Raw genomic sequence first — 15,068 nt, forward strand, 5'->3', positions numbered from 1 at the left:
TCTTATGTCCACAGCTACTTTACTTGGAGCAGCTGTCAATCACACATCAATCATGACAACCTGCACACATAAGAGCATCAAAAACAAACACAACAGAACGGGCGGCACGGTGGTGCAGTGGTTAGCATTGTCGCCTCACAGCAAAAAGGTTCTGGGTTCAAATCCTGTCCTGGGCCTTTCTGTGCGGAGTTTGCATGTTCTCCCTGTGCCTGCGTGGGTTCTCTCCGGGTTCTCCGGCTTCCTCCCACCATCCCAAAAAAACATGCACCTCCCCAACTCCTCCTGTCCCCCCGCCTAAGTGTCCTTGGGCAAGACACTGAACCCTAAATTGCTCCCGATGCTGTATGTTCGGTATGTGATGTTGAAAGAAAAATAAATTAGCAAATAAGTCTAAAGAACTCGTAGCCAGCACTTAAAGAAAAACCGACGTACAGCTGAAATAAACATTTTCGTTAGAAGTACTTCATATCAAGTTTGGATAATGTCCCTTTTGCTAACATGTCGAGGGCGAGATTTTACAACCGATACTGCAACCAGCCACTAGGGGGTGATCAATTCACTTGAGCTGTCATGTCCTCATTGGCTGTATATAAAAATGGACTTTGTGTCCTGGTCTGACAAGTGAAGCCAATGCAGAAGGGCCTCATGATGCAATACCAGTGAGAGCCACAAGGGACCACAAGCCTCATCTTCTCTCATCAAATATAAACACAACACATTTTTTCCAGAAGTCATTATGGTGTCAATTCCTGAAAGTCATTCCTTGTGAATTGATTCAGTTTTATTACCACTACATTCATGACATTCAATTTGTTTTCGTCCTATTAAGAGAAAAGACATCATTATAATACAATTTTGAATAATAAAACTTTGCAACATAGCAGTCTATGCAAAACTTTGATGTCAGTAATAGTCACGCTCATTAGCACGTTCCCACGGTAATGAGACAAGTAAACCGGCGCCCTATTTCTGCTTCAGGAGTCTGTCAGACGTTTTCATTTCAGTCGCACTGAAACAGCCAACAAATGCTGCAGCTCAGGTCGAATTCTTGGCCTCATTATTTGTAACGCAAAGAAATGTGCAGAGATGTTGTTTCCCTGCCCTGTTTGTGTCGTTCTCTGTCTCAAACACTGGTGGCCTGCTGCTGTTTCCACACGACAAGCTCAGAAACTGTGGAACTTGGTTTGGGAACGTGGCAGAATAATAAGACACGTAGCTGTGTGCTACAATTTCATTTAAATGTACTTGCGTGAAAGTGAAAAAAACCTCAGTACAGATTCAGTTTAGTTTAATTAAATACAACTTTATCTATGTCAGGTGAAAACTAAACATGTATAAGTATAAACAATTAGAAATACAGTAACCCATGAAGAGAGATTAGAAAGATTAATATCAATACTTAATTCATGTGAGCATAATAACTTCAGCTGTTTATATACTGTGTGTTTTGACCGCTGAATGCAGATAAAGATGGACGAGATGCCTCCAATCCTCTGGTGCATCAGGTTAAAGGACCAGTCCTTCAAAATTCTTATGTCCACAGCTACTTTACTTGGAGCAGCTGTCAATCACACGTCAATCATGACAACCTGCACACATAAGAGCATCAAAAACCAACACAACAGAAAGGGCGGCACGGTGGTGCAGTGGTTAGCATTGTCGCCTCACAGCAAAAAGGTTCTGGGTTCAAATCCTGTCCTGGGCCTTTCTGTGTGGAGTTTGCATGTTCTCCCTGTGCCTGCGTGGGTTCTCTCCGGGTTCTCCGGCTTCCTCCCACCATCCAAAAAAACATGCTCCTACTGTCCCCCTGCCTAAGTGTCCTTGGGCAAGACACTGAACCCTAAAGTGCTCCCGATGCTGTACCATCAGCATGTAATGTTAAAGGAAAACAGAAAGCATTTAAGTTTAAACACTCAGATATAGCACTTAAAGAAAAATCAACGTACACCTCAAATAAACATTTTCGTTAGAAGTACTTCATATCAAGTTTTGATAATGTGCCTTTTGCTAACATGTCGAGGGCGGGGTTTTACAACCGATACTGCAACCAGCCACTAGGGGTGATCAATTCACTTGAGCTGTCATGTCCTCATTGGCTTTCTGTAAAAATGGACTTTGTGTCCTGGTCTGACAAGTGAAGCCAATGCAGAAGGGCCTCATGATGCAATACCAGTGAGAGCCACAAGGGACCACAAGCCTCATCTTCTCTCATCAAATATAAACGCAACACATTTTTTCCAGAAGTCATTATGGTGTCAATTCCTGAAAGTCATTCCTTGTGAATTGATTCAGTTTTATTACCACTACTTTCATGACATTCAATTTGTTTTCATCCTATGAAGACAAAAAACATCATTATAATTCAATTTTTAACAATAAAACTTTGCAACATAGCAGTCTATTCAAAACATTGATGTCAGTAATAGTCACGCTCATTAGCACGTTCCCACGGTAATGAGACAAGTAAACCGGCGCCCTATTTCTGCTTCAGGAGTCTGTCAGACGTTTTCATTTCAGTCGCACTGAAACAGCCAACAAATGCTGCAGCTCAGGTCAAATTCTTGGCCTCATTATTTGTAATGCAAAGAAATGTGCAGAGATGTTGTTTCCCTGCCCTGTTTGTGTCGTTCTCTGTCTCAAACACTGGTGGCCTGCTGCTGTTTCCACACGACAAGCTTAGAAACTGTGGAACTTGGTTTGGGAACGTGGCAGAATAATAAGACACGTAGCTGTGTGCCACAATTTCATTTAAATGTACTGCGTGAAAGTCAAAAAACCTCAGCACAGATTCAGTTTAGTTTAATTAAATACAACTTTATCTATGTCAGGTGAAAACTAAACATTTTTAAGTACAAACAACTAGAAATACAGTAACCCATAAAGAGAGATTAGAATGATTAATATCAATACTTAATTCATGTGAGCATAATAACTTCAGCTGTTTATATACTGTGTGTTTTGACCGCTGAATGCAGATAAAGATGGACGAGATGCCTCCAATCCTCTGGTGCATCAGGTTAAAGGACCAGTCCTTCAAAATTCTTATGTCCACAGCTACTTTACTTGGAGCAGCTGTCAATCACACGTCAATCATGACAACCTGCACACATAAGAGCATCAAAAACCAACACAACAGAAGGGGCGGCACGGTGGTGCAGTGGTTAGCATTGTCGCCTCACAGCAAAAAGGTTCTGGGTTTAAATCCTGTCCTGGGCCTTTCTGTGCGGAGTTTGCATGTTCTCCCTGTGCCTGCGTGGGTTCTCTCCGGGTTCTCCGGCTTCCTCCCACCATCCCAAAAAAAACATGCACCTCCCCAACTCCTCCTGTCCCCCCGCCTAAGTGTCCTTGGGCAAGACACTGAACCCAAAATTGCTCCCGATGCTGTATGTTCGGTATGTGATGTTGAAAGAAAAATAAATTAGCAAATAAGTCTAAAGAACTCGTAGCCAGCACTTAAAGAAAAACCGACGTACAGCTGAAATAAATATTTTCGTTAGAAGTACTTCATATCAAGTTTGGATAATGTCCTTTTTGCTAACATGTCGAGGGCGGGGTTTTACAACCGATACTGCAACCAGCCACTAGGGGGTGATCAATTCACTTGAGCTGTCATGTCCTCATTGGCTGTTGATAAAAATGGACTTTGTGTCCTGGTCTGACAAGTGAAGCCAATGCAGAAGGGCCTCATGATGCAATACCAGTGAGAGCCACAAGGGACCACAAGCCTCATCTTCTCTCATCAAATATAAACGCAACACATTTTTTCCAGAAGTCATTGTGGTGTCAATTCCTAAAAGTCATTCCTCGTGAATTGATTCAGTTTTATTACCACTACATTCATGACATTCAATTTGTTTTCGTCCTATGAAGACAAAAAACATCATTATAATACAAGTTTTTAATAATAAAACTTTGCAACATAGCAGTCTATGCAAAACATTGATGTCATTAATAGTCACGCTCATTAGCACGTTCCCACGGTAATGAGACAAGTAAACCGGCGCCCTATTTCTGCTTCAGGAGTCTGTCAGACGTTTTCATTTCAGTCGCACTGAAACAGCCAACAAATGCTGCAGCTCAGGTCGAATTCTTGGCCTCATTATTTGTAATGCAAAGAAATGTGCAGAGATGTTGTTTCCCTGCCCTGTTTGTGTCGTTCTCTGTCTCAAACACTGGTGGCCTGCTGCTGTTTCCACACGACAAGCTTAGAAACTGTGGAACTTGGTTTGGGAACGTGGCAGAATAATAAGACACGTAGGTGTGTGCCACAATTTCATTTAAATGTACTGCGTGAAAGTCAAAAAACCTCAGCACAGATTCAGTTTAGTTTAATTAAATACAACTTTATCTATGTCAGGTGAAAACTAAACATTTTTAAGTACAAACAACTAGAAATACAGTAACCCATAAAGAGAGATTAGAAAGATTAATATCAATACTTAATTCATGTGAGCATAATAACTTCAGCTGTTTATATACTGTGTGTTTTGACCGCTGAATGCAGATAAAGATGGACGAGATGCCTCCAATCCTCTGGTGCATCAGGTTAAAGGACCAGTCCTTCAAAATTCTTATGTCCACAGCTACTTTACTTGGAGCAGCTGTCAATCACACGTCAATCATGACAACCTGCACACATAAGAGCATCAAAAACAAACACAGCAGAACGGGCGGCGCGGTGGTGCAGTGGTTAGCATTGTCGCCTCACAGCAAAAAGGTTCTGGGTTCAAATCCTGTCCTGGGCCTTTCTGTGTGGAGTTTGCATGTTCTCCCTGTGCCTGCGTGGGTTCTCTCCGGGTTCTCCGGCTTCCTCCCACCATCCAAAAAAACATGCTCCTCCTGTCCCCCTGCCTAAGTGTCCTTGGGCAAGAAGCTGAACCCTAAAGTGCTCCCGATGCTGTACCATCAGCATGTAATGTTAAAGGAAAACAGAAAGCATTTAAGTTTAAACACTCAGATATAGCACTCATGATGCAATACCAGTGAGAGCCACAAGGGACCTCAAGCCTCATCTTCTCTCATCAAATATAAACGCAACACATTTTTTCCAGAAGTCATTATGGTGTCAATTCCTAAAAGTCATTCCTCGTGATTAGTGTTTGGGTGGTCTTTTTAAAAATAATCTATAATTAATCAGATATTAGGCCTTAAAGATAGGTATGTTCGGCACTCAAAAAACAAAACTTAATGTATGTATCCAGCCTCAATAGTGCTGTGGTGTGAACTAAATGCTAACATGCTTTAATGTTTGTTTTTACCACCCTTAATGTCACAGGTTAGCACGTTAATATTTGCTACAAATGCAAAGTATGGCTGAAGTTTATTGTCGTGGAATTACTTTTGCCATTATTTAGTTGTGAACCAAAGTTCAGGAAAATTCCAACGTTAACCTCGATGAAGCTCGAGGAAAAGTCAGAGTGGTCCGAGTCAGTTGTTACAGTTTCATTACGTGACGAATGTGAATTCGTTTGTGATCTGTTCAAAAGTTGACGAGACATTTCACTCACTATGGATGTCTAAAATGTCCTGGGAATCCAGCAGTGGACTGACATCCCTAAACCTCCAGGAATCTTTTGGCGCTATAAATAAATTATATTTCAGAATATGAGAATAACCAGACATTTAGGGTCAGCTGAAGTTTATTAGAAGCTTTTCTAAAATGAATGCCTGAATATAATTATCCTCTGGTTACATTGAGTCTCTTGCAATCCTCCGACCAAACAAAATCCGGATTGTCTTCCAAATCATAGAAGCAGTTCTTTATTCGACTGCAGCAGATGTACAGCACAGACAAAAAGCAATCTGATCCTGGTTGGAATCTCAGGGGAACACTAAGCATCTTAGTTTTCAGGACAACCTGTCCCTCAGCTGCCCTCCATGAACTCCAGCGCAGCATCACAGAGTCACACATGAGACGCCGGCTGAACCAAAACGTCTCTCATGTTTCAACCTGTCGCCTCGATGCTGTTTGAGACCGACACCGCTCACTTGATATTTTGCTCCTCACACAGAAGACAAAAGGCAGATCGTGTGAACGGCACGGGACAATATATCTCTGCTATGTGGATGAAATATTCAGATGGAGCTCGGTGGGGAACGAGGACTGAAAACTGAAGCTACAGAGGAGGTTCCTCCTGTTGACAGATGCTGAAGCTTGGTAACGGAAACGGGCCGAATCAGTGGTGTTATTGTGGCTGAAGCGTCCACCCTTGTGGAGCAAGTCTGCATGAGACATCGTCTAACTCTTTTTCTTTTCTTTCTTGTGCTCAGTAAATATGGAAAGTGCAAAGAAACACTTATAAAATACCACATCAACCCTTAACTGCAATACCTCCATTAGATGTTCAAGGATTTTTCTCGACAGCCACTTCGTCAACGTTGTCTATCAGTTAAAGTACGAAAACTGCTGTCGCTGCCACAGAGCACACTGAAGTCATTTTTATGGACTCAATTGAAAACAATTCTTTTTCCCCAGAAGGTTTTTGTTATGTCTGACAAGAATTTCTGTTTTTTTCCAATTGAGCTTTTCTTAACGGTTGAAAGTGGGCGTGGCTTTGTTGGAACACAAAGATGTCACATGCCACCGTGAACCAATCAGGATTCAGCAACATTTAAATGCACTCACATGGTACCTAGGGTTTGTGTTAAAATCTTAATAAAAAATAAATAACTACATTTTTGTTGCTTATTTAGTTTAGTTTAGCTCAGTGTTTATTTAGTTTACTTTTGACTGTTGTTGTTATTGTTGTTTTGGCCACTGCATCCAGGGTACGGCCTGTTTTTTACATGTGACATGGGTTGTCTTTTTTATTTATTTATTTATCAGCACAACCTGCAAGAGCCTGTTTCAAGTCAGATCAGGTTTTAAAAAAAACATCCTCCTACTGATGAGAAACACAAAGATCATGCTTCCTCGTGTACATTGTTTGGAGAGAAAACATCAGAACTGGGCTACTGGCTTGAATTAATATACTCACTTCAGGTTTCATATCTCTAGTTTAACTGTATGTATTACAAAGTTCAAGAAAGAAAACAATTGGGACCAGGGCTAATGCGTCTGCTTCTTTATGTGGATGTTTTATATTTGGACACACAGGCCTGCAAGTGTGCCATGACAATCCCTGAACAAACTCTTGATCTAATTCAAGTTTCCATTGTTTCTCTTTGGCAGTGTCCCACATTTCGTGCAGGGAGATTTTGATTTACTGTAGGAGGTAATCACAACAAACACAACACCCAGAAGTTCATGTTCAAATTGTTTTTCCGATTTTTTTTTTTTTTTTTTAAACACAGCTTTGGTCTGCGGTTCTTGTGATCTTGCTACAGTGTTATAAACGTGTCTCTGAGTTTGGAGAAGGGCTTGCTGCTCTTTGTCAAATCATCAGTGGAAGTTATGATGATAGTGATTGAAGTTGGCGAAGTCCTCGTCAACAATGGAGTGGAGCGGTTAGGCGTCCGCAGGAAGCTGAAGTTGTCTCCTTTTGTTTTTGTGATGATGTTTCCATAATGTAGCCTACTTTCTGAAAATCACATGCCGGATGCTGTCGCACAAAGCACATCAGGGTGTATTGTAGAACATTTTATTTTGGCTGCTGAATTAGATGAAAAGTGAGATGATCATAAATTGTTTATACAAACTTCCATGCCAATAAGTGTTAGATAATTGTGAGTAACCTTTCAGTGTGAAATTAGCAAGAAAAAAATATAATATTTATTATTAAACTGTTTAAATATAGCATCCTGTGACTGAATTTATATTATTACTTATATGAACATTGCAATTGTCATGTGACTGAATCACAACCAGCTTCTTTCATATGAGGAGGGAACAAAAATCAAACTTTTGTGAGAAATACTGTTAACTTATTATGAATTCATATTACTTAAAACCTCTTTTAACCGGTTGTTTAATTAATGTCAGACTGGAACTTCAAGAAGTTGCCTTCACGTGACAAAACACACTCTCACCATGTGCACTGCTCACATCAGAGAGCCTCGCTGTTCTGTCACACTCCACCTTTATAAGATGATTGTCTCGCTGTGATGCAATTGTGTAGGAGTGTCTCAGCATTTCCAAGTAGAGTTGTCGGCATGCCCTGCAGCTCATCTGATCTTCAGACAGTGTAATCTATGTCTCACCATATCAATTAATAAGGAATTAGTAACAGTTTGTCAGCTGCAGCGCTTATCGGTTCCGAGCAGGTCGGAGATCTAAGTGAGGCTGTTCCCTTGAAATAACAGAATGACATGAGCAGGATCAGAGACTCAGCTGACTGACCATCATACAGGGGACATCTCTTTGTCAGACACAAATATTTCTTCTTACGCTTTTTCTCGACCAGTTCTTTAAAGAGCATTAAACAGGGAGAAAACATTTACAGAAACAGTAATGATGACAATCTTTTTCCACAACACAAACAGACCTAATGACAGATCTAAATAGAACTGGAGGGTTTTCCGAAGGTGCTTTGTTTGTGTCAAATAAAGGGAAAAACATCAAACTAGAATTACCACCACGTGGTTATTTACCTCCACCAACCAGTCTAGTTGCACTTTGCAGTTTACAGCAGTTACAGCAGTTTATAAAGTTTGTTCACATGCTTGATGAATAAAGATGATTAAGAGTAGACACTGCTTTAAATGTGGATGTTGCCACAAAGCCGCTACAAATCCTGAAATGTGGACGCTACACACTCATCTTAAACCTGACAGCACAGAATATCTAAAACAATTACAAGTTTCAAGGCGGACACCAAAGATTAATTCAGTATCTGATCAAGTGTTGAATATGGTAATAATATCCCCTCCTGTTCCTGAGTTATGGTGCTGAATAATTACCAGAAAAAAATAATATTTTTGCAGAACATTTTGATGTCACAGTGAAGTTGACCTTTGACCTTTTAGATGTAATATGTCATCACTTCAACATTTAATCCACTTATTTAATTCTTGAGTTATGGCCAATACAGTTTATTGTGAGGTCGAAGTGGCCTTTGACCTTTGGCCATCAAGCTCCTTTGTTTGTGCCAAATCTGAAGACATTCCATCAAAGAGATCACATTCAAGATCCCAGTGACCTTTGACCTCGTAAATCTAATCGGTTCTCCTTGGAAACAACTGACAGTGTGTGCCGAGTGTGAAGAAATTCCCTCAAACATTCGTTGCGATATTGCAGTCACAAGAATGTTACACACGTGCATACAGCTGAACGGCTGCACGGACTGACGGACAACCTGAAAACTAAAGCAACTTACCTTTTAGCAAGAAACAATGAAATCGAAATAAAAACATGAACAACAAGACCCTCCTACTCATTTGTTTTCAGTTTTCTAAAAGCAGCGGCGCCTCGGAGCAGTAGCTGGACTGCAGGATTATTGTTGTGTCAGGGCTCAGTCTGCAGGAACTGTGTAAATGGGTAATCTCTCGACAGGCTCCGTATCGACTGGGCATGCCATCGCCTGAAGTGCCAACAGAGCTGCTCTTTCTAAAAGAAGCCTATCTTGCCCCTCAGCTCTGTGATTTATTGCATAAGTCCTGCTGTCCCACTTCCACACAGCCATGCTGCATGTACAACACAACCTGGAACGGCCGAGAAGACTTTCAGTGCAAACATCACAAGTTCCAGTTCCTCACTTCTGTATGTGGGCCCATAAATATTGAATTAAAATGCATGCACTTACTTTCACACTGCATGCATGCGTATCAAATAACTTATCAAATCTGGCACCAGGTCGATTCCCTAAAGAACTACAGTAAGATAAATATTTCATGTTCTTACACAATCCACCTAGCTAGCTATTCAGCATAACCCAAAGAAACTGCTATGACCCAACAACATGACACGAGCAGGAATGCAGGAACACTTTTATTGTATCTAGTGGAGCACTTAACAGTGTCCCTTTGCCCCAGCTTTATCGTTTTATCACGTCCCCAGAAATATGCACCCAGGCTGGAAGTGGGGGGGGACGTGGCTTTAATTAGCTGAGTACCCTGTACTGAGCATACAGAACATTAAGGACACCTGGTCTGTTGCAGAGAAAGTGGAGAACATTATCTCCCATGATTTCACTTATTAACTACATTTCATTTTAATCCTGAGGCTGAGATGGAGGTGGTGAAGAGAAGATGAGGTAAAGATGGATTATTAAACCTCAAGATCATTTATCAAATGATGGAAACGTGGGGAAAAAATGCAGGGCAATGAAACTTTGAATTTGTTCTTCTTGTGGCTCAACAACGTATGAGAGAATACTTCACAGTGTAGATCAGAAGCATGCAGTACACATAAGAGCTACTTACAGGATACGCTACAGTGTTCCTTTAATCTACAATATACGACAACAAGAAATAATTACTAAAGAAACGGCAAGAGAGAAGCAGACCAGCTGTTTAATAAGTAATGATTTTGTTATGATTAAAAATAAGCATTTCTAGCTCTAAATCCTCAGCTTGAAAAAGATCTGAGAAGCAAATTGTAAAAAAAATGATTTGTTTTGCCTTGCGTCCTCGTGAAATAAAACAATGGCTAAGTAGCCTTTGTGTTTGGTTGTAGGCCTATTTGTCAATGTGTTCAAACAAAGAGGAAAAACTATCCAATGTTTCTGGGCGACCTAATGACTGGGTGATTAGGGTGAATACATCATGTGTTCAGAGGCTCTCAGCGGTCCCTGGTTTGGCCCTCCCACACCAAAGTGTGTCACCCGTTAGTCCACGAAAGGGTACTGTGTCAGTGTCACGTTTCGTCTCGCCTAGGCATGAAAAGCATTCGTATGTATAACCAGGCTCGAAAAAGGAGGTCATGTGACAAAGTACACATAAAAGTCCATTTATGTTGGAGAGGTGACTGGATGGAACAAAGTCAGGACTTGTTAGGACAAGAGATTTCTTTTAAGTCGGTTATGTCCCGTATTTGACTTCTGTTAGATAAGTTATTAGACATATGTAACATTAATTATGTAACATTACTTGTTTTAAGCTAAACCATGATCTGTTTCTAACCCTAAACTTGTGGTTTCTGGTAACTAAACTTAAGGTGAGGCAAAACCGTGACACTGACACGATATCCAAAAGAGGACTGACGGGTGTTTTACATTCTTTGGCAAGATATCGGGTTGTGTGTTTCCTGCAGGCCGTTCTCCTGCTCTCTTTTCCCACATTTCCTGTGGATCTCTTCTAAATAAAGGTAAAATGCTGACCTATCTAACATTTCATAAGAAAACACACAAGCATGTACCGAGGTTGTGAAATGCTAACATCAGTGATACTATGCTATCAATGACAATGTAAACATGGTGTGAAGGTACCGTATCATGTTTTCACTGTTCAAAGCTCTGACCGCTAACCCTGGTCCAACTCTTCTGGGAACGTCCTCACCAGTTTCCCAGATTTTTTTTCCACCCCTCCATCTTTGTGGGGGCATTTGAGTCTCAAAAGCTTAACGCATGTGCCTAACTCAAGATTTACGGGTGATGAGCTTCAGAGAAGACACAGGATCATGGTCTTTCACGTAATTCCCATGTAAGACAATGGAAACCCTGCAGAGCCTTTCCTAAATTAGCGCTCACTCTCAGTGGCCTTGTTGCACCGTCTTCCTGTGCAGAGCCGTGAGCAAGCAGTAACTCTGGAGGAAGGGCAGGAGATCGTGGGAACCGGCGTGTCACCGCAGCCTGGGCCACGTCCTGAAGAAAGCTCCTTCCAGAGAACGTGACAAACTCTGCAAGCTGCAAAGGAGGGGTAAAGAAACCAGAGAGGAAGCTGGAGAACAATGAAGGAATGGATGTGACACTACTGCTCGGACATAGGTTTGGGTGGGAACCCAAAAGTCTGTTGTACTGGAGTTAGAGCCAGGCTTTCTAAAACTCATTGACAAAAAACAAGCCCCAGTTCCCACAGTGACCTTTCCCACGCTGCTGCTCGTATTGTATATTTATACTTCGAACTGTTGAACTGTTTCCCCTCTGACTGGTACACTGCATGTTTGTCTTTCCTTATCTTTGTGGACGTGCTTCTGCTGTTGTTATTTTGAACTTGATCTCGGCTTTATTCAGGCCTCTTGGCTGCAGAGATTTCTGTTATTGTAAGTTGTTGGTATCTGAGTGTCCCTGCAGAAAAAGAGCAATAAAGTGGGGAACAGAAAGACAGGCTTTTTTAAACAATTCTTTGCCTTACAACACCTGGCTTTTTAGAACATTAAAACATTAGAAATTCAGTCAGAAACTACAGCCAGCTATCCACAGCAAGGTCATAATGCATCACAGTCCAAATCATTTTCATGTCCTTTCCAACAGGTTTATCAGACCTGCTTAAAGGTATCAGGTTAGCTTCTTATTGCTGGTGTTTTAAGTTAAATGGTAAAAGTTAAAGGGTCCTTACACACTGAAAGCATTTTGAATAAATGACACGAAAATGTGAAAATGCTGGTATCAAAACTATTCACCGATACGATTACGAAAGTTGTTCAAAAAAGGTCCAAATAGATTCACACCAGCTCATTCTTCAGCAAAAACGGATTCAAAATGGCAAAAATATATTTTTAAAATTAAAGTATATCTTTGTGTGTGAAAATGTCGATTCTGTTATAAACATAAGCTCCTTTTTCTTTTAAACTGACACACAAATGCTTTAAGGTGGCCTGCAGATCCTGCTGCATGTGTGCTTCTTCTGCAGCATCCCAATGAATATTCACTACAGTGGAAACTATGCATGTCACAATACCAGAAATGCGATGTGATCGGTTGATGCCTTTATTTGTGGTGTGAAAGATACGTAAAGGCCTTAATACTAGGACTGTATAATGATATTTTTATGATATGTTAGCAAATCTGATGAAAAGACCAAATCCAACAATGAATTGATCCAAGGATTGCTGTATATCTAAGGCCTGATGTGTTTTATTTTATGTGACACTGAACTCAATTGTTGTACTAAAATGATTAAAACATGCAGTTGCATTGGGTGACAATATCTTCATTTCTGTCAGTGCACCAAATGTGTGTTAATCCACACCTGCAAATTGTCATGTGCAGATCTTGCTTCTGTTTGAGTGTAATTTGTTTAAAACACAGTGGCTTAGCTGTTTTTATTGAATTATAGGAAAGTTTTTAGAAAAATCAAACATATTTCGGACTCATTTTTGGTCTTTCAAGCAGAGTTGTGGTCTTTTTATGGAATTTGTTAAGAATTCGATGTATATTTTGTTCTAAATATAAACAGAATATTTAACAATGACAAAATTTGAAGTTTATTTGGATGTGTTTGGATAATAAAATACGAAGGCACTGGCATGGCCCTCAGGAGCTCCTTCCTGAAGATAGACAGCCGCGGCCAAAAGGTAACGACTGCAGTCTATTCAATGCTTTATACAGAGAGCTAGAGAGTGGCTCAAAGAAACAAGGCCACATGTTACCTCAGACTGAAGAGAAGATTCAAATTTCTGTACAACAATGATGCACAACACAAAGAAAGTCAACACTGGAGTGGCTTCAGGACAAGTCTCTGAGTGTCCTGAGGGATCCCCAGACAGTGTTCAGATTAGAAAATCTCTGTTTGTACAGCAGAAGCCCACAATTTAATCTGAGAGAAATAACTGGTTTGAAACCTAAAGAGACATACTGTAACCAAGAGGAACCAGGCCTACTGATGCTTCAATAGATACTGTATATTCAACCACCTGAATGCAAATGTAAAATTTGCATTTGACATCTTTGTTAATCTGCAAACCTGTTAATCCTGGAAATACAAAGAATTTATTTTACTACATAAATACACACTGGCTGGATTACAAACATGATATGAAGAATGTCAATTAGTAAATCTGGTAAATCAGAAAAATGTTAATACTAAACACAGCAGTGAAATGTTCTCTGCCACTGTTATCAATTTACTTTCTGCTAAAATACGCAAAAATGTGCTAAATGACTGCACAATTATTACACCGGGTTATGCCAGGCATAGTTCAAAAATTGGAAGAATTATGGTCAGGTTTAATACAGAAAACGTCCACAGTGACATATAACATTTCACCAAAATCACAATCTTTCTCTGACACTAACCACTGAACTTTTATTTCCTGAACTGAACCACAGATGGGAGTCGAGATACAAACCTTGTAGTCTGCGCTCACATTCAACGGTACATAAAATCTAACACTTCATTCACTCAAAACATGATGACAGAACATAATCCACACGGGGATTGTTAAAATATTCAGATGATCAACACACGACATCTCAACATTTAACGCGACCAACTACAGATGTGATCTTGAATAGATGTTGTTGCTACATTAATGCGCTTACTGGGAATACAACGATTTTAGGCAATTTTTTTTTTTGTAAATATTATAAAACGTGAATTATCTTTACAGGTTTTTTGAATGGATTCAAAAGGAAAAGATACATTTAATGTACTTTAAAGCAGCAATATTATTTTTCATTCACTGTTGATACTTAAGAGCTAGCTGAAAATCACACACACGTATGACATATATGGCATTATAAAGTTGTTTGGCTATTTACATATTCAGAAATGTTTTTTTTGTGTGTAAAGTTGTGTTTCTGGTCACCTGGTGATAAAAGATATTCATTGGCCTCTGTTCTACTGCCATTACATTAGCAGTCGTTTGAAGTTGTCTTTCTGGCCACAAGTCAACTCTAATATTCACATGTTAAACACAATATTTACTCGCTTCTCTTTTAGTGATGTTTGCAGTCGTTACCCTCTCCTGAGAGAAATATCTCTTTAGCTGCTAATGTTTACCAGATAGCTCAAAGCAATGCGAGCTGAGAGGAGCTTCAGGGAACAGAGTTTTTTTTTAATTCTCAGTTCAGCTACGAGTTTTGCTTTTTACATTTCACATAACCATTTGGCCCATTGTTAAAACAAAATTATTGATTAGAGCAGCTTTAATCTAACAGGGAAAACAAGATGGAAGGAAGAGTCTGAATCCTGAAACCACGTATTTTAGTAACAGGACTGTTCTATCAGGTGCAAAGACAAGCTTTTTCAGAGCATTGGTAAAACCATGTTCCAACTGAGTAAGTAAATGATGTTGTGTTGGGATGCCTCCT

This window comes from Embiotoca jacksoni, unplaced genomic scaffold (genome assembly GCF_022577435.1).
Source record: "Embiotoca jacksoni isolate LCO1_2020_lvr unplaced genomic scaffold, fEmbJac1.0.p SCAF_3, whole genome shotgun sequence".
In the NCBI taxonomy this organism is placed as follows: domain Eukaryota; kingdom Metazoa; phylum Chordata; class Actinopteri; family Embiotocidae; genus Embiotoca; species Embiotoca jacksoni.